We start from the raw sequence: 18,697 nt of genomic DNA on the forward strand, positions 1-18,697 counted from the left end.
TCTTATATCAAAGCATACACATGAAATCTAGGCAGATGGCACCGACGAATCTATCTGCAGGGCAGAAGTGGAGCTGCAGAGAAGACATTTGCGGACAAGGTGGGGGAAGGAGAGGGTGGGCGAGCTGAGAGCAACCTGGAAGCGCTTACAGTAACATATGTAAGAGAGACAGCCGGAGGGGGTGCTGTGTAGCGGAGGGAGCTCAACAGGTGGTCTCTGACCACCTAGAGGTGTGGGAGGTGGGAGGGAAGTTCAGGAGGGAGGGGACACGTGTATCCCTCTGGCTGACTCGAGCTGATGCATGGCAGAAGCCAACCCAATATTGTAAAGCGTTTATCCTCCAATTAAAACTAATTTTTTTTAAATGTTAAAAAAAAAAAAAGAATTCTGCTCCTTTATTCTCATTGATCTCACAGAGTTGTTTTGAAGATAAAACGTGATCATTGTTGTGAGAGATTTGTCTAAACTTTGGCGTGCTACCACAGATCTTTTTGTTATTTTCGTTAGGGATCAAATCAGGAAAAGAGTAAAAACAAACAAAACAAGGAAAACAAAAAGAGGCAAGTGAAGGATCTGGTCTTTAGTTTAAAAGCTGAGACTACGTAAAAGGAAATGTCACGCACGACAAAGCGGTTTATTGGAACTGTTAGGAGCTCAGGGTCTTTAAGGCGAGTGCACTGAAAGGTCCTAAGGGTTGGGCAGCTGCCAAACGTGTCCGATAGTGGTTCTCTTTTCAGCTTAAAACGTGAACATCCTATTTCTTCAACAGACGTTCTTGTGATGAGTGCCAGAAAATGATTAATTATTGGAGGCGCTAGCGGGAAAGAACCTGCCTGCCAACGCCAGAGATGTGAGCGACCAGGGTCGGGGAGCCCCCCTGGAGGAGGGCCTGGCAGCCCACCCCACTGTTCTTGCCTGGAGAGCCCCATGGACAGAGGAGCCTGGCGGGATGCCATTCATGGGGTCGCAAAGAGTTGGACATGACTGAAGCGACTTAGCACAGGACAAGCTGTTTTCCAGTAGCACAGCACATTTTCATGTAATTCATTTTGAACAGTAAAAATGTAATACTACCAGCTTTCTTTAATATATATATATATATATATTCATTCAGGGACTACTGAAAATATTTTACTATTATAAACACAATTCTATTACACTGATCCTTGTCTCTATCAGCTGCTCTTTTTCAAAACATAAATTTGACTTCATCTGTACTAACTGGAAGAACCAGTGAAATACAGGATTTGCTCTGCAGTAAGTGGTCAACACAGGTGACTTCACATAACTGTTATTCTTAATTATTGCATTGGCTAAAAATTCCATTTGGGTATTTCTGTAACATACTGTGGAAAAATCCCAAACAAACATTTTGGCCAATGCAATAATTTTAATGCAAGAGTGAAAACTAAAGGCAGCTTCTTCTTTTTCCATGAAAACTCCCATTGGAAATATTTGCATACCATGAGCAGTAACTTCTAACTGTTGAAGTTAATATTCACTGGCAAAAAAAAAGAAAGGAGTCTATCTTATACTGAATAATTAGACTTCAAACTGTAAACTAAGAAATCTGTCAAGGCCCACTGGGCTCTACTTTTATTTATGCTTTTTTCCCTCAGACAAATGACCTGTTTGGTATTAGTTCAATATTTGGTATTAAAGCTGCAGACTTCCATTTGTCTTTAGGAACATAAAGAACTGCTGTATTTTTCCCCATCAATGAAATATTACTTTCCTTAGATTGGATATTATACTTGCTCAGTAGAGTGAAATCCTTGTTGATTTATGGTGCTAAAATTCTTTTTGTGTTTATTAACTTTTGATGAAAATGACAAATCCGTGGGCCGGTGCGGCTGGGGTTCCGCCCGTTAAATAGAGTACAGATACCTTCTTTTCTGTTTCTGATTTGCCATTTTCCTATCCTTTGAATGTCTTTGATAGAAAGTACAATTTAATGCTTGGCGGGCAAAACAGAATTCTTCAAAGCAGCCAATAAACAGAGAGCAGAGAAGAGGATCTGGAGGGCAGCGTTTGACTCCGTCGTTTCCGTGCCCGCACATTTCTCAGGGTTTCACTTTGAGTTGTGTGCAAAGGTTTCTCAAATGTTGGGTGAACAATCCAAATTATGTGTTAATATTATTTAGCTTTCCTAGTAAGCACACAGATACAAATTTACGGAGAAAGGACTGATGCTGAAGCTGAAACTCCAGTACTTTGGCCACCTCATGCGAAGACTTGACTCATTGGAAAAGACTTTGATGCTGGGAGGGATTGGGGGCAGGAGGAGAAGGGGACGACAGAGGATGAGATGGCTGGATGGCATCACTGACTCAATGGACATGAGTTTGAGTGAACTCAGGGAGTCGGTGATGGACAGGGAGGCCTGGCGTGCTGCAATTCATGGGGTTGCAAAGAGTCTGACACAACTGAGCGACTGAACTGAACTGAACTGAGGTTCTTCAGAGCACATGGATTAGTGGTTAAAAACACATCCTATAGAGAAAGAAAAGCTGCCTGGTCCGAAGTCAGCTATTCCGTTTACTACTAATAGCTGTGTGACCCTGGGGACATTTCATGGCCTCTCTGGGCCCCTGTTTTCTTCTCTGTAAACATGAGCTTTCTCATGGGGGTAGAAGAATGAATGCTTGTAAAGCCCTTAGAACAATGCACACACGTAGGTAACACCCTGTTTTTTTATTGTTAAATAAAAATCAGTGAGTAAAGTGAGTTAACTCTTTTAGCCTAACTGTAGAAGCTATCAGAGCACTGTAAAGGAACTATACTCCAAGAAAACTTTTCAAAGTCATGTATATACCAATATTGGTACATATAAGACAGATAATCAACAAGGATTTACTGTATAGCAAGGGAGGTCTACTCAGCATTCTGTAATAACCTATACAGGAAAAGAACCCAAAGATAAATAGATATACGTGTAAGTGAACCAAATTCTGTACACCTACAGCAAACACAACATTGTCATCACGTTAATAAAAAATTAAATTAAAAACAAAGAAAAGAAGACAGCAGGGAGTAAATTGAAAGTACTGTTTCCGCTGTGAAATGACACATGCTCCTCTGCTGTTGGCAGGCGAAACATCGCATAAGTTTCCCCTCTTTGGGAAACTCAGCAGAAACATCCGCTTTCCTCGAGTTTTGTAATAGAAAGCCTGGGCTGTGGACACAAACCCTTCCGAGAACGGATGAAGCCACCTGTTCTCATGATACAGAGAAAACATGAAGTCTTTGTAAAACACCAAATCCACCCTACTAGGCAGCATCAAAGAGACACAGGCCGAAGGTTAAGCTGAAAGAGTGTATCAAACATAATCTAATCAAACAGTAGAGAAAACCCATTTAGAATGGTGATGATAAACACGCGGGTTTTATGATACAGTTTGGGCATAGCATTTTGATAGGCATAACTATTTCCTATTCAGTGCTTTTTTTCCCTTTATCATCCATGGTCAAGCAATTTTGCCACCAGCCGAGGCATCTCTTTTATTTATTTAGTCGGTCGTTTACTTTAGGCGGCACTGGGTCTTCGTTGCTGCGTGCGGGCTTTTTCTGGCTGCGGGAAGCCGGGCTACCCTTCGTTGCAGGCGCTGGCTCCTTGCTGGGGGGCTCCTCCTGTGGGCCAGCACAGCCGCCAGGGATCGGGGGCTTCAGCAGTCGTGGAGCACCGGCTTAGCTGCCCTTCGGCAGATGGGACTGTCCCGGACCAGGGGTTGAACCCATGTCCCCTGTGTTGACAGGCAGATCCTTAACCCCTGGGCCACCAGGGAAGTTCCAGGAATTTCTTAATAGCTCTGGGTTTTTCCCCCCTCAGGTAAAAGAGGAGCAAGTCATACTTGAGCAAGACAAACCTCATTCCTGTGGGAAAACGGTCGGCGTCTGAAACGGGCAAGCATCATGAGAAGGAAGAGGGCTGGGTCCGTGGGGGGATGGGGCTGCTGACCATTCAGCACCACCGTTCACCCAGGCGAAATAAGATGGAGATGAGAGGCTCTCAGGGAATACCATTTGTAATATCGTTTGTTTTCCAGTTTTCCCTCTAAAACATAGAGGTGATCTAGCATCAAACCGCCAAAGCAAGGCTCCGCGAAGCTGCTGGCCACGCGGCAGGCCCAGAGCCTGTCTGTGCGTGCTGGGCTCACTTTAAGCTCGGGCTGTATCACACGAGTGCTTCTGCTGAGACAGGCATCGGAGGGAACGAGGCCTCTCCGTCACCACGCAGTCAGCTATTTGGAGATAAGAACTATGCTTCAGTCACGTCTTGGTTTGTTTTTCTCTTGTTGATTTACTTTAAATTGGAGTGGGCTTCCCTTCGATTCCTGGGTCAGGAAGATCCCCTGGAGAAGAGAATGGCAACCCGCTCCAGCATTCTTTGCCCAGAGAATCCCCTGGACAGAGGAGCCTGGAGGGCTACAGTCCGCGGGGTCGCGAAAGAGTCCGACATGACTTAGCAACTAAGCCAATCATAATTGCTTTTCAATGTTGTATCAGTTTCTGCCATACGACAACTTGAATCAGCCGTAAGTACACGTGTGTCCCTGCCCTCCTGGGCCTCCCCCACCCATCCCACCACTCCGTCACAGGGCTGGTCTGTATTCTAAACGGCAGCTGTCAGGGGTGGTGGGTTTGGATTGTATCAGTTTAGCGAACCTGGGGCCACACATTCCAGAGCTGAATTTCCTGCATCGTTTCAGGTTATTGTGGGCCACAGGAAACATTCTGCTTGAAGTCTGTAAGGCAAAAGGAAGCCAGGCAGGCATTCCCTTTTTCTTTACATTGAAACACAAGTATTTGAATTACGTCCACTGTGACACTTCCCTCAATTTCCCAGCAAAGTTGATTTTTCTGCCCTTGTGCTCCTTGGAGAGGCTTTGGTTTTGTCTTTCCCAACGGCAAAGAGCTGATGGGCTTGTTCTGGTATACCCTAGCGCCCAGTGGAATGAGTACCGCACACCCACTTGGAAGAACAGAGATACTGTTTGTTCAACCTGTGAAGCCAAAGAGTAAAAGATGCTCCGTCTCCTGAGTGGCGGTGGGGTCACGCTCATGCTGATACCTGCAGTGACCAGACCCAGGCAGAGTTATCACGGTTCCACTCTGTGCGTAATTAACACAGTCACTTTTCCCCACATAAAACTCCAGGCACGACTGCAGAGGCAGGGTCCACTCTGTATGCCCACAAAGAACGGGAACGGGGTGACACAGATGTTTAGGAAAAGCCCACACGGAATATCCCGCTGCAGCACCAGAAGGCGTAGACCAAAGTGTTCTGAGCCCTGCTGTGAGCAGAAATCACAGCATGTTTTGCTTCTGTTGGGTTTGGTTTGGGGCGGCTTGTTTATGGTTTCCCTTCAGATTCAGATTTGTTTCTCTGACTGTTTCTTTAGCTTTTAAACTTCTGGTGTAAACGCTGTAATCTTATCTCCAACTCAATATTGTTATCTGATACAGTTAAATAAAAATTTTAGTCATAAGGAAGTGCAACGCCTTCCCTTCCCACAAAGCCTAAATTTAAATATGTGCAACTCATAAGTCTTAGGTCATCTGCTCAAATTAGCCACGCTACTTTCTCCCTGAGTGTTCTCCAACCACCCACAAGCTGACTCAGTCCTGACCTGAACAAAAGGACCAGCCTTCTCGGTGTGGCAATCCTGGTGTGCCACACACAGCCTCTAAGACTCCGGCATCTCCTCAAATTTTAATTGCATGTCCAGGGAAAGATTTTCTTGTGCCGTCTATAAATAGAACTCAGTGGTACATGATGAGAACGTTAAAGGTCAGTTAATAACCTCATACTTCATCAGGATAGCTGAGTGCGTCTTTCAGGTAAATGCAAGTTGACCAGTCTCATTGGTATTCCCAGCTGGTGCCAGTGGTAAAGAGCCAAAGCAGGAGACACAAGAGATGCGGGTTTGATCCCTGGAGGAGGGCATGGCAACCTACTCCAGTATTCTTGCCTGGAGAATCCAGTGGAAGAGGAGCCTGGTGGGCCACTGTCCACGGGGTTGCTGAGCTGGACATGACTGAAGTGACTGAGCATGCACGCGTCAGTCTTAAGGCCTTCTTCAGCAGCCTCAAGGCGGCGGCTCCCACACAGAACTTTGAATCAGAGATCTATTGGGCATTTTGTAGGCAGCAGGCGAGGGGTGATCTGGCCGTTAAGCAGGTGCCTTGAGATTGAAAGTGTTAGTCCCTCAGTCGTGTCCGACTCTGCAACCCCATGGATTGCAGCCCGCCAGTCTCCTCTGTCCATGGAATTCTCCAGGCAAGAAAACTCCCTGGAGTGGGTAGCCATTCCCTTCTCCAGGGGATCTCCCCAACCCAGGGATCAAACCCAGGTCTCTTGCATTGCAGACAGATTCTTTACCACTGAGCCACCAGGGAAGCTGGTTACTTTGGATTATTTTCCTAAAGTAGAGACAGAATGTCCTGAAAACTACTGTTTAGGACAATCTCATGTGAAATAAGTACACAGTTGTGAGAAGACTGCCAACTTTGTGGGTGAGGAGCTGTTTTCGTTGGGGGTGAAGGTGGGCAGAGCCCTTTAACCAATCGAGTACCAACCTATCCCATGTATTTAACCTCACAAAAATTCCCCTTTTATAGTGCTTCTCAAAATTGTTCATTAAAAAAACAAAAGCAAAAGAGAAATGAGTATATGACCCTTATCCCGACTCCTAAAATCCTAGGACATCTGAAAATATAACCCAGAGGACTGGGCCCAAACTCACAGTGTTCCAGTCTTAAGGTTTTTCTTCAAAATACATGCTGCATTACAAAGATAATTTTTTAACCAGGCTTATCAGTTAAATGATTTCCTTTATCTATTCTCTATGAAAAAGCTGAGTTAAATTAATGCTTCAAAGATACACCCTGCTTATCTTGCGGCTCCTCATTGCTCCCGAGAAGCTGCTACTCCTGTGGACACAGTCCTTTGGGGGCAGGACTCATATATACGAAAAATAAACTACACATCATTGCTGTTTAGTTGCTAAGCTATGTCCGATTCTTTGCGACCCCATGGATGTCGTCTGCCAGGTTCCTCTGTCCGTGAGATTTTTCCAGGCAAGAATACTGGAGTGGGTTGCCACTTCCTTCTTCAGGGATCTTCTTGACCCAAGGATTGAGCCGAGTGTCCTGCCTTGGCAGGCGGATTCTTTTCTGCTGAGCCACCAGGGGAGCCCACAAACTACCCGTACTTAGCTATAAAAAAGAATGAAGTAATACCATTTGCAGCACAGAAATGCACCTGGAGATTATGATACTAAGAGAAGTAAACCAGAGAGAAAGAGACAGATATCACATGTCATCACGTATACGTGCAATCCAATTTTTAAGATGATGCAAATGAACTTATTTATGAAACAGAAACAGACTTACAGATATTAAAAAGAAACTTACGGGTATAGAAGTGGAAGCATGGAGGTGGGGGGGAGGCAGTAAATCAGAAGCCTGAGATGAGCATCCACACACTGCTCTCTACACGGCTATGTATAGATAACCAACTAAGACCTACAGTACAGCTCAAGAAACTCTACTCAGCGTCCTGTGATGACCTATATGGGAAAAGAATCTGAAGAAGAAGGAATACATGTATCTGTGTAACTAAATCACTCTGCTGTCCACCTGAAACCAACACAACATTGTGCATCAACTCTGCTCCAATAATTTTTTATAAAAAGAAAATTAGACTGCACAAAAATCTAGGAGATAATATACAATAGCTGAAGTACATGGTAGGGAAAATGAAGTTAATGGAAAAAGAGACCATTAGGAGGCTGCGGTGTCTCTTAAAGAAAGTACATTTGTTTTTTGTCTCAATTAAAAGAAAAAGAAACGTTTGTCTTCATCTAGATTGCCTTATTGAAAATTGTAGCCCTGAAAGTGCTGTGTCGAATACTGGATGCTTCTATACACAAACGATGGCATTGTTAGGCATATCCATTTTGCGGAATTTTAAAAGCATAACAAGCAAAATGTAGTTAATTTCCTTTTATAGAAACTAAAGCTGCAAACTTAGAATGTCTGATAGCTACATGGAAAAATACAAGCCTGGTGAAGACTCCCTGTGCTCCTGGGAGGGACGATTTCCTGTGCCAGTCTGGCCAGGCCATGGCACCCAGTTTGGCCAAACACCCTCTGGATGTCGTTGTGAATGTGTTTGCTAGATGTGGTCCACCTTTCCAGTCTGTAGACTTTGAGCAACCAGATGGCCTTCCACAGTGAGGCTGGGCTTTGTCTCATCAGGTGAAGACATTAAGAGTAAACAGTGAGGTTTCCAAAGAAGCAACAGAAGAAATTCTGCCTTGAGGCTGCCACATAGTCCACCAGACCAGCTGCCTGCTGGTCTACCCTGAGAATTTGGGACTCAGGACTGAAATATTAACTCTTAATTCCCAGAGTGCCAGCCCACCTTACAGATTTCAGACTTGCCAGCCCTCACAATCATATGACCCCAAACTTGCAGCATTAAATTTCTTCCTACATCTCCCTCTCTCTCTCTTTATATGTATATGTGTGTGTGTGTGTGTGTGTGTGTGTGTGTGTATCATATCGGTTCTATTTTTTTTGGATAACCCTTATACAGTTACCAAACTATAGTGGAAAGAAAGCAATAATTCTAAAATAATTGTCAGACTAAGCTCAGGAAAAAAAAGTCTTGTAAAAGAGTTCATAGAGAAAACAGTATTCCAGTATGCACAAGTTCTGAATTCCAAAATCATATCCAGGACAAGAGCAACAGGCCACTCATTGGTCTATCACCGTATTGCTTCCATGAAAAAAAGTTCAATTCGTTAGTGTGCTAATTGTATCTTATATTATCGTGGTACTAGGTCATTGAATTACCCTTAATTATTTACAGATCTGCCTTTTTCTGCCAGACTGAGGATAGGGACCAGGTCTTTGTCATCTTGATACCAGACCCAATAAATGATTATTGATTGCATGGGAACATGGTTCTAATTTAAGATAGAATAGAATGAAAAATGAAAATTCATCATGATGAAATATGGTTTTGGTCATGTTTGCTGGAACATAGTTGTTTTTTTTTTTTTTAAAGAAAAACTGAATATTTCTTTTTGAGTTAAAAGAATAAATCTTATGGACAATAATCTAAAGCCCTGCAACCATTTGAAGTCTTTAAAATTATACTCACAGAGTTTAAATAAAATCAGAACTTGAGGTGATATTTCTCGACATTGTTAAGCAAAAAATCACCGTCTTTATGTGGAACTTTTGGATAAACCTATTCTGGGGGCTGGCTGTTTCTTGCTCAGATTATTGACTTTTTTTTCAGTTTTCCCTTGCATCTGTGGACAGTTTCAAGTCTATTTTTGAAAGACTGTGAATATGGAGCCAGAGAAATCTTTAAAAGTCAAAGCCTCTTTAAATTACTATATGCATGGTGCGTCTGAATCCTTGATCTTAGAGTAGAAAGCCCCTGGAAGGACAGGAAGAAAAGAATTGATCCCATCCCCTTTACTGAAAAACAGCTATAAGAAAAGTCAAGTCATCCACTCATCCACCCCGTATGTGTAAACAGCTCCAAGCTCAAGGGTGCACACACCTAAAAATGATGAAAAAGACTTCTCCTCTGACGCTGGCTTCCTAGGAAAGCGGGATGCAGATGAGCATGCAGAGGGGTCCTCCAGTGCGATCATTACACAGTCCAGACAAGCCTTTCTTTCCCCTAAAGCAGAGCTCTTTGGCCTAGAAACTTGAACTGGAAACAAACTTATTGCTCAGTCACTAAATTGTGTCTGACTCTTTGCGACCCCATGGACTGCAACACGCTAGACTTCCCTGTCCATCACTATCTCCTGGAGTACACTCAAATTCATGTCCATTGAGTCAGTGATGCCATCCAACCATCTCATCGCCTTCGTCCCCTTCTCCTCCTGCCTTCAATCTTTCCCAGCATCAGGGTCTTTTCCAGTGAGTTGGCTCTCTGCGACAGGTGGCCAAAGTATTAGAGCTTCAGAAGCTTCAGTGTCACTCCTTCCGGTGAATGTTCAGGGTTGGTTTGCTTGCTTCCTTGCTTGCTAAGTCACCTCAGTCGTGTCCGACTCTGTGCGACCCTATAGACGGCAGCCCACCAGGCTCCCCCGTCCCTGGGGTTCTCCAGGCAAGAACACTGGAGTGGGTTGCCATTTCCTTCTCCAATGCATGAAAGTGAAAAGGGAAAGTGAAGTCGCTCAGTGGTCTGACTCTTCGTGACCCATAGACTGCAGCCCAGCAGGCTCCTCCATCCATGGGATTTTCCAGGCAAGAGGACTGGAGTGGGGTGCCATTGCCTTCTCCGAGGGTTGGTTTACTCCCCAAGAAATCTACAATTGCCTTGTAGTTTCCCATCTGTTGGCAACAGCTGGCATGAGTTTCTGCTGATGAGACGGGGCGTTCCTTGCGCGTCTCAGTCGGTGAGCACAGTGTCAGTCTCCGTCCGTCAAGTTGCGGGAAGCAGGGCTTCAGCCACCCTGAGTGCCACCCCTGTATTTTGCTCAGCACCATTGCCTACCTGCCATGCACAGTATTCTTGCTCCCTGTCTAACTGCTGAAATCTATACCTACCCTGGCCTTTTATAAGATCTCAAACAAGAAAATCTCAGCCACATCTCGCTTGCAGAATCCCCTCCGTCTTGGAAAACAATCCTGGCACATAGATGATTTGCCCCTAGGACCCCTCTTCCCTTTGTAACTTTACTTCAGCCACGCTGGTCTTGTTGCTTCTCAAACAGGCCCAGCACGTCAGAGCTTGCACAGGCCTGCTCTGCTCCAAGGTATCCGCCCGCTCGATTCCTCACCACCTCGAGCTCTTTGACCAAACATCACCTCCTCAGTGAAGCTCTCCTGGGCTGTCCTACTTAAACATGTAAACCTGTGGCAAGCAGCTTTGGCGCTGGCCGCCTGTGACCCCCGCCTCCTTCAGGCTTTTGTGAAATCCCTCCCCTTGAGGGCTGGCTGGAAGAAGTGACTCATTCAATAGAACGTGGCCAAGCTGAGGGGCTGTCACGTCCAAGATGAGGCTGGAGAAAGCCTCTGTCTTCTGTCTTGCTTACTCCCTTGCTTGAGTTAATGGAAAGCAGCTGCCATGCTGGGCGCTGTTTTATGGATAGGCCCAAATGGCAAGGAACTGGAGGAGGACTCAGGCCAACAAGCCATAGAGACTGAGCCCCCCGCCGACTGCCCCAGAGGAGCCAAGTTCTGCCAGGGACCATGTGACTAGGCTTGGAGGAGAACCCTGCTTGGGCAAGGCTGGTGACGCCAGTCCCACTGGACTGACTGCAGCAGGGGAGACGCTGGTCCCCAGGACCCAGATAAACTGGCTTCCTGACCAACACCAACACTGAGATAACAAATGCTTGTTGTTCTAAAATGACTAACACAATATCTACTCTTCCACCCCCGCACCTGATTTCTTTCTTTATTACGTTTTCTTCTTTAAGACATCACCAGTAATGTTCAATGTATTTCACTTATTGGCCATCTTCCCAGACGTCTACTAAAATATGAGACTTCTGAAGGCAGAAACTTTTGTCTTTTTCTTTTCATCAGTATATGTTTGAAGTCTAATCACTGCCTGGCTCAGAGTAGTCAATCAACAAATATTTGTTAAATACATGAAGTATTATATCACTCAATGGCAAACTGTTTTTCCTACATTCCTAAGGAAATGGCTTCATTGCAACAAGCAATCTCTCACTGAACCCTCATTCTTTCACATGTTTTTATATTTAGTAAATATTTGTTGAGAGGATCAATCAATGAATAAATTACAGAAAATTGGATTTATTTTGTAAGTGCAGTAACAATCCAGTCAGGGAAATGATCAGATGACCCATTTATTTCCATGTCACTGTCTTACAGAGGTCAAGAATTTGAGACTGTGGTGGCAAGAAAAAAATTAGAATTCTAGAGTTTTCACTTTTCTCACAAAATGTATGTCATTGTCTTCTTTAGGACATTAACTTATTTATTTCCCATTATCCAAAACAATGATACTAGCAGGAAAGACAAACAGCAAGATGCCCTCCATTCTGGAAGAAATGCATTTATGAATGTGACATAAATGCCTGGAAAAGAACAGTGTCAGTCATCACCTTATGAAAAGCATCGGGTAGATTCTTGAGGGTTAAGGTTTCTGCTACGTAGAGGGATGGAGGCGTGATGACAGGTAGCCCACCAATTTGTTGAAACTGATATCCGTGGAGAAAACATCACTCACTCATCCGCTGCAGAGCGGGTACCAGTCGCCCATGCGCGTCCTCAGCCACTCTGCAGACAGTGGCCTCATGCAGGATATCTTTAGAGACAGTTCCTCTTTGCAGTTGCATCAGCCTAATAACTGTGGGCAACATCACACTAGGAAAAGGTAGGAGGTCATCTGGTAATGGGAAACAGGTGTATCTTAGAATTTGGACAGGAGTGAGTTTGAATCTGAGACCTGAAGAAGTTATGGGGCTCTCCCCAGATTACACAGCTAGAGTGGAAAACCTAGATCTCCATCTATGAAATGAAGACAGCAGATCCTTCCAAACTTGGAGTGAAGAGCCAATGAATATAGGATTTAATCACCCAGAACATAGTAAGCATGTGAATGCCCATTTCCCCATGCTGCCATAGAAATATTTATAGTCCATGTGATGCCCGAAATAGTGACATTTTCCACCTACTGTTCCTAAAGTTAGATTTGAGGCCACTTTTCCTAGAAAAAGAAAGTAACATAAGGTGCTCTAGGATAAATTCATGGGGTATAAAAGCTAAACTGTCAGCTAAGTGATAGCTTTTACAAATTCAGAAAAGAAACAATTCAACTAAACCCTTGGATTGTCCTGGTTATAAATATTTACTCTAAGTATTCGTTCTTTATATAACTATTGTTTTTCCCCAAACTATGCTTTTCGCTAATTTCTTTCAACTAATTTATATCCAAATCTTGATGTGGACTCACCACTCACATGTATAATGGAAAAAAAAAAAACACATACTCTTCAATGTCCTTGAAAACTCTTGTTCTTGTGCAATTAAAAATATAGTTATTTGGGGAAACGCATTGAAATAGCAACTTGAGGGCCCCTCCCACTTCAGTCTTTCTGTCCAGTTTCAGATGTTGCCATGGTCTTATTTTGCATGGGACTAACGTCTTGGATTTATCGCAGATGCTCACGTGTTCTAAAAAAAACACTTAAGGAATTGCATCTGTTAGTCACTCTGGTTTTCCCACTGTCTCTGTCTCTTTCTGTCTCTCCCTTCTTTTTTTGAGTTGAATTGAACTCTGGACCCTCTTCACTTTTATACTTATTTTTGGCTTAATTTCCGGAACTCCACAGTGGTATTGAACAAAAGAGCTGTGGCATAGGGACTTCAAGTCACTTTGTTGGTTAAAATCTGACCGAGAGCGGTTGGTCTACATTTTCCAAAGTAAAGTGGCAAAAGGCCATCAATATGTTTTTCTTCTTTAAGGGCTGCCTCTTGTAGCTGGAGTGAGTAGATGTTTAGAAGAAACACTCCAGTCCCATTTCCCTAAAGACCTCTCAATTCCTATAACCATATAAGAGTATGATGCAAATGACCAAAATCCATTGGATTTATAAGACAGTCTTGTTTTCCACTTATACACTTCCATCCAGCAACAAGGGAAACAATTCGATTTTACATGTTAAAAAATTCATGGTGTCCAGAGAGCAAGAATTGACAAGTCCATAGTGTTCTGAATGAATACTCAAAGACAAAAGGCCTCAGATTTTAATGGACAAGAGAAAAAGCTTTAGAGAAATTAAGGTGAACACACAGGAGAAATAGAAATTACAATAGAAACTCTCTATTTAGAAGCTATGTTAAAATCAGTCTAGAGAAATGGATGTTTTTATATCCTCTCATATACAATCCTCAGAAAATAATCAACCTGCTTTCTTGAAGTATTTTCAGGGGATGCTTAAATGTACATTTCATTGAAGCCATATATTCATAAATGTGTACATATATATGGACGCCATGATTTGCTTTCGATAGAACTTATGGAATACTCCATCTGCTATTAAATACAGGATCTGAAGAAGTCACTTTTAGATATCTACATATATAATGGAACATAAGGTCTCTTTCATAAGCTCTTTATAGACCAATTTGAGACTATGTTTTACCAAAGTTTCATAAGATGCCTACTTAAAGCCCTCGCATAGGGAATTAAATTGTCTTAATTGCATCTCATTCCACACTGATCTTGACATCGCTGGGATACAGAGCTTTGCTGCTTTCTGATCAGAGGGCAGCGTGAGCAAACGCAGACTGAATGACTTTGAATAAGGACAAAAACAGAGCCAGGCTTACCTGTGTCCTTTCTCCCAATGGAGGATCTAGGAGCTAGGAACTCACAGCTGGGCAAGAGTGAAAATGTTCTTTAGTTAATAATACCGGCAAGAAAAGCTCCAGGCCCCAAGAACCTGGGTTAACCATTGACACTGGCTTGTTCCTACAGTTCCACCCTGGGAACATGCATAGGTAGCCCTTGGCATCTTAGGAAGCCGGCGCCAACCGGTCAGCTGAGACCACGGCTGGGGCCCCGCCCCTGCACCCCTGGAGGAGGTTCGGGGAGAAGGTCACCCAGGTGTCCCCTGACTCACTGTTCACTTGCTCTGGAACACAAAGGAGGAAGATTTCCTGGGCCAGAATTATGTTCAGCAATGCCTGTAAGTGACTCAAATATTTACAAACAGGGCTATTGGAAGCTCAGTTTTCAGACTCTGAGCAATGCAAAGAAGTTTCTTTTGTCAGAGTTCTTTGCATACATTTGAGCAGGTCAGAGTTGAGACGGGATGCCAATGAAAACGGAGACGGGACAACCTGCAATGGCTAAGCAGCCACTCGTCCCTTTACTCAGCGTGCTTTCGGTGGTCATCTACCCTGTGCAGCGCGATTCCAAGTGTGGCTTCCCGGGTGCCTCAGTGGGAAAGAATCTGCCTGCAAAACAGGAGATGCAGGTTCGACCTCTGGGTCGGGAGGATCCCCTGGAGAAGGCAATGGCAACTCGCTCCAGTGTTCTTGCCTGGGAAGCCCCATGCACAGAGGGGGCTACAGTCCATGGGGTCGCAAAGAGACGCACGCATGCACACAAGCTCCCAAAGCAGAGGCATCCACAGTTGAATAGCCTCGAGAAACAGAAGAACGAGACTGAGGCCGGAGGTTTCTCCTGCCCACAACCTCAAGAGTCAGAGTTTAAAGGACTTCCCAGGTGGCCCAGTGGTTAAGACTTCACCCTCCAGCACAGCAGGTTCAGGCTTCAGCCCTGGCTGGGGAGCTAAGACATGCCTCGTAGCCAGAACAGCAAAACAGCAAACAGAAGCATATTGTATCAATTCAATAAAGACTTTAAAAACCATCCACAACAATAACAGCAACAAAATCTTTAAAAAAAGTATCAGCGTTTAAGACAGAGATGATAAAGAAAATACAGGCTGTTGTTCAAGTCTAGAACGTACAATATGATGGTCCCTCTGCCCCAGCAACCAGTCCTCGGGGGTGAGATGAAATTTTGAGGCGGTCATGGGGTCAAGCGGACTGATCGAGAGTCAGAAAATTGAATAATACGGGACGAGCTGGTAGAGTCAAGAGAAAGGTCCAGAAAAGGTAAAAGTCAGCCACAAGAACGGGAAGAAATAACAATCCCAGCTCTTCAGAACCTGGGGGCGGGAGGCGGAGGGCGGGGCTGTATGCAGAGTGTTGCCAAGGAGGCTTGTGCCGGCGGAAACCAGCATTTTCCTTTCCTCGGAAGAGCACTGGTAGGCAGGGGTTTGGAAGCCCTGTCCAGTTTGGTTAACCCTCCAAATCTGAGGGCCTGTGCCTAAGTTCCGACCAGAGTTGCTGTTGGGGTGTTGCTGGGTGTGTGTTTGCATTTTTTTAATTAAAAAAAAAATTTTAATTAAAAAAATTGGAGTATAGTTGCTTTGCAATGTTGTATCAGTTTGTGCTGTACAGCAAGGTGAGTCAGCTGTGTGCGCACATTATCCTCTCCCTCTTAAACCTCCCTCCCCCCTCCCCATCCCACCTGTCTAGGTCATCGCAGAGCACCCAGTTGAGCTTCCTGGGCTACCCAGCAGCTTCCCGCTTTACACACGTAAATGCGTGTGTATCAGAGCTACTCTCCCAATTCCTCCCACCCTCTCCTTCCCCCGCTGTGTCTGCAAGCCTATTCTCTGTCTGCGTCTCCTCCTGCCCTGCAAATGGGTTCATCAGAGCCGTCTTGCTAGATTCCATACCTATGCATTAATAGACAACACCTTTTTCTCTTTCTGACTTACTTCACTTTGTATGACAAACTCTAGGTGTTTGCATTTTTAACAGCATGAACACTCGAGGAGGCAAGATTGGATTTCAGTGTTGGGACTCACTTACTGGCTTTGTGACATTGGGAGCCACTTGACAGCTCTGTATCCCAGTCTCCTCATCTGTAAAGTGGAAATAATAATAATAATAACAACTACAACCGCAGCTCCTGCTCAGGCTGGTACTTGGTGTTCCAAGCCTGAGAGCTCTCCATCAGGTTTGGCCATTCTGATAGGAGCGCATGACCTGCAGCCTGTTACACAGTGACCCAGTAGATGAGCTTAAAGCCTTCAAGGGACATATCTTTTTAATCACCCATAAATGTCAGGGAGGCAGTGGACCTGGAGGTGAGCCTTTCTGCCGAGAAATCTGAAGACTGGAGAGATGTCTGCATGCCCGCACACATGGAGGCCCCTTCCGTTGCGGGGCAGACTGATTGCTTAGTGAATGTTATCGGTTACCCTGCTCTGTTCCTGGACGGGGAGCTGGGATTTTTTTTTTTTATTAGTGGTCCATAGGAAAGGACTGAACAGAACACACACGACTCTCTCTACAAGGACAGTCTCGGGGAAGGTGGCTTTGTCTGGCTGACTGCCGAGGAGATGAGGCAACCAAACATGCACGGCATAGGAAAGACCCTGCAGGAGACGAGGAGGCAAGATGGGGACCTGGACGGGCTCCCGAGCCCGAGTCAGACCATCGCCGCCGCCTCGGCCCTTTGTTTGAAGTAAATTCCCAGAACACCAGGCACGCCCATGCTCACATGTAAGCAGAAAAACAGTTGCCAAAGCCAAGTAAAATTATCATCTGGATCGGCTTCCCTGTTATATTCTATGCTTCCTAAATCCACCTTAAACGGAAAACTAACCGTCTTGAAGTTCAGCTTTGGGGAACTGCAGTCCTCCTGGAAACACAGAGAGAAACTGAGGCAAATTTTTTAAAAAAGCCTGTTTTAAGATTTGACAAATGACAAGATGATGAAAGGGTTCATTACTCAAGTGGAAGAACGCTGATACCTTCGTCAATAATCTGTAATTTGTTGCTGTCCAGTGATTTTAGTCATGGCCTAAAAAGAAGACAGACTCTAAAAAGAAGATATACCACACAAATCCTATACACCATCCAACACTCTAGAGCATAGAATTGAGTTGATCCTACTCTAGCTCTGTCATGGACAAACTATTTTTGTTTGTTCGGCCTTACTTCTGCTTTTGTAAGACCTGGGAGCTAAGAATAGTTTTTACATTTTTAAATGGCAGACAGAAGATTACTAGAGGGGTAATATTTTGTGATGTAAAGTTACATGAAATTCAAACTTCAGTATCCATAAAGTTTTTTTTTTCTGAAATAGTCCCACTCTTCCATTCATTTACAAGTCATCCATGACCGTACTCACCCTATGGCAGCAGAATTCAGTGACCCTCAGAGTCTCAGCAGAGACCAGGTGGTCCTCAAAACTTCCCATATTTAGCATCTGGCCCTTTGCAGAAAAAAATGTTTGCAGAGCCCTGAGCTAGTTAAACTATGCAATTTGCATTCTTCAAAGATGATGTTCCTCTTCCCTGGTTAATGATGAACACATAGTTAACTCCAAGTTAACTGAAATTCTGGAATTTAAAACCTTATCTTTTTTACATCCAACCCAGCAATCATGTTCCTTGGTCTTTATTGAGACCAAGAGTTGAAAACCTAAGTCCACACAAAAACCTGTACACAGAGTATTTATGGAAGTTTTATTCATAAGTGCCAAAACTTAGAAGGAATCAAGACATCCTTCAGTAGGTGAATAAACAGTGCTACATCCAGACAGTGGAATATTATGCAGTTCTAAAAAGAACGAACTACCAAGCCCTGGAAATATACAGGGAAACCTTAAATGCATGTTACTAGGTGAAAGAAGGCAATCTGAAAAGCCTGCATAAAGTGTGATTCCAAGTATATGGCATTCCGAAAAAGCTAAAATTATGGAGGTAATAAAAGATCAGGGGTTGGTGAGGGGCAGAGGGAGGGAGAGATAAACAGGCAAAGCCCAGAGGGATTTTGGAGCCGTGAAAATTCTCTGTATGATTTAACAATGATGGATGTATAGCATCATGTGCATGCATGCTAAGTGGCTTCAGTCATGTCTGATTTTTTGTGACCCCACGGACTATAGCCACCAGGCTCCTCTGTCCATGGGATTCTCCAGGCAAGAATACTGGAGTGAGTTGTCATTTCCTTCTCCAGGGGATCTTTCTGACCTAGAGACTGAACTCAAGTCTCTTGCATTGGCAGGCAGGTTCTTTACCACTGAGCCACCTGGGAAGCCCCATATCCTTCCGTGTCTTCCCTCAATGTTCAGTTCAGTTCAGTTCAGTTCAGT

The 18,697-nt window shown here is 44.2% G+C and overlaps 1 protein-coding gene across 3 annotated transcripts in view; it reads right to left on the reverse strand.

Annotated features, from left to right (window-relative positions):
- Positions 1 to 17,863, reverse strand: part of KCNJ16 (potassium inwardly rectifying channel subfamily J member 16) — a 68,660-nt gene extending 50,797 nt beyond the window's left edge. For 2 of the 3 annotated variants that reach the window (XM_069542229.1, XM_069542230.1), the window contains exon 1: positions 14,344 to 15,920. The gene's annotated coding sequence lies outside the window, so the exon portion shown is untranslated. Of the gene's footprint in view, positions 1 to 14,343; positions 15,921 to 17,731 lie in introns of those variants that run through there. The other variant, XM_069542232.1, reaches the window with a different exon arrangement.
- Positions 17,864 to 18,697: the final 834 nt, after the last annotated feature.

This window comes from Ovis canadensis, chromosome 11 (assembly GCF_042477335.2).
Source record: "Ovis canadensis isolate MfBH-ARS-UI-01 breed Bighorn chromosome 11, ARS-UI_OviCan_v2, whole genome shotgun sequence".
NCBI classification, from domain to species: domain Eukaryota; kingdom Metazoa; phylum Chordata; class Mammalia; order Artiodactyla; family Bovidae; genus Ovis; species Ovis canadensis.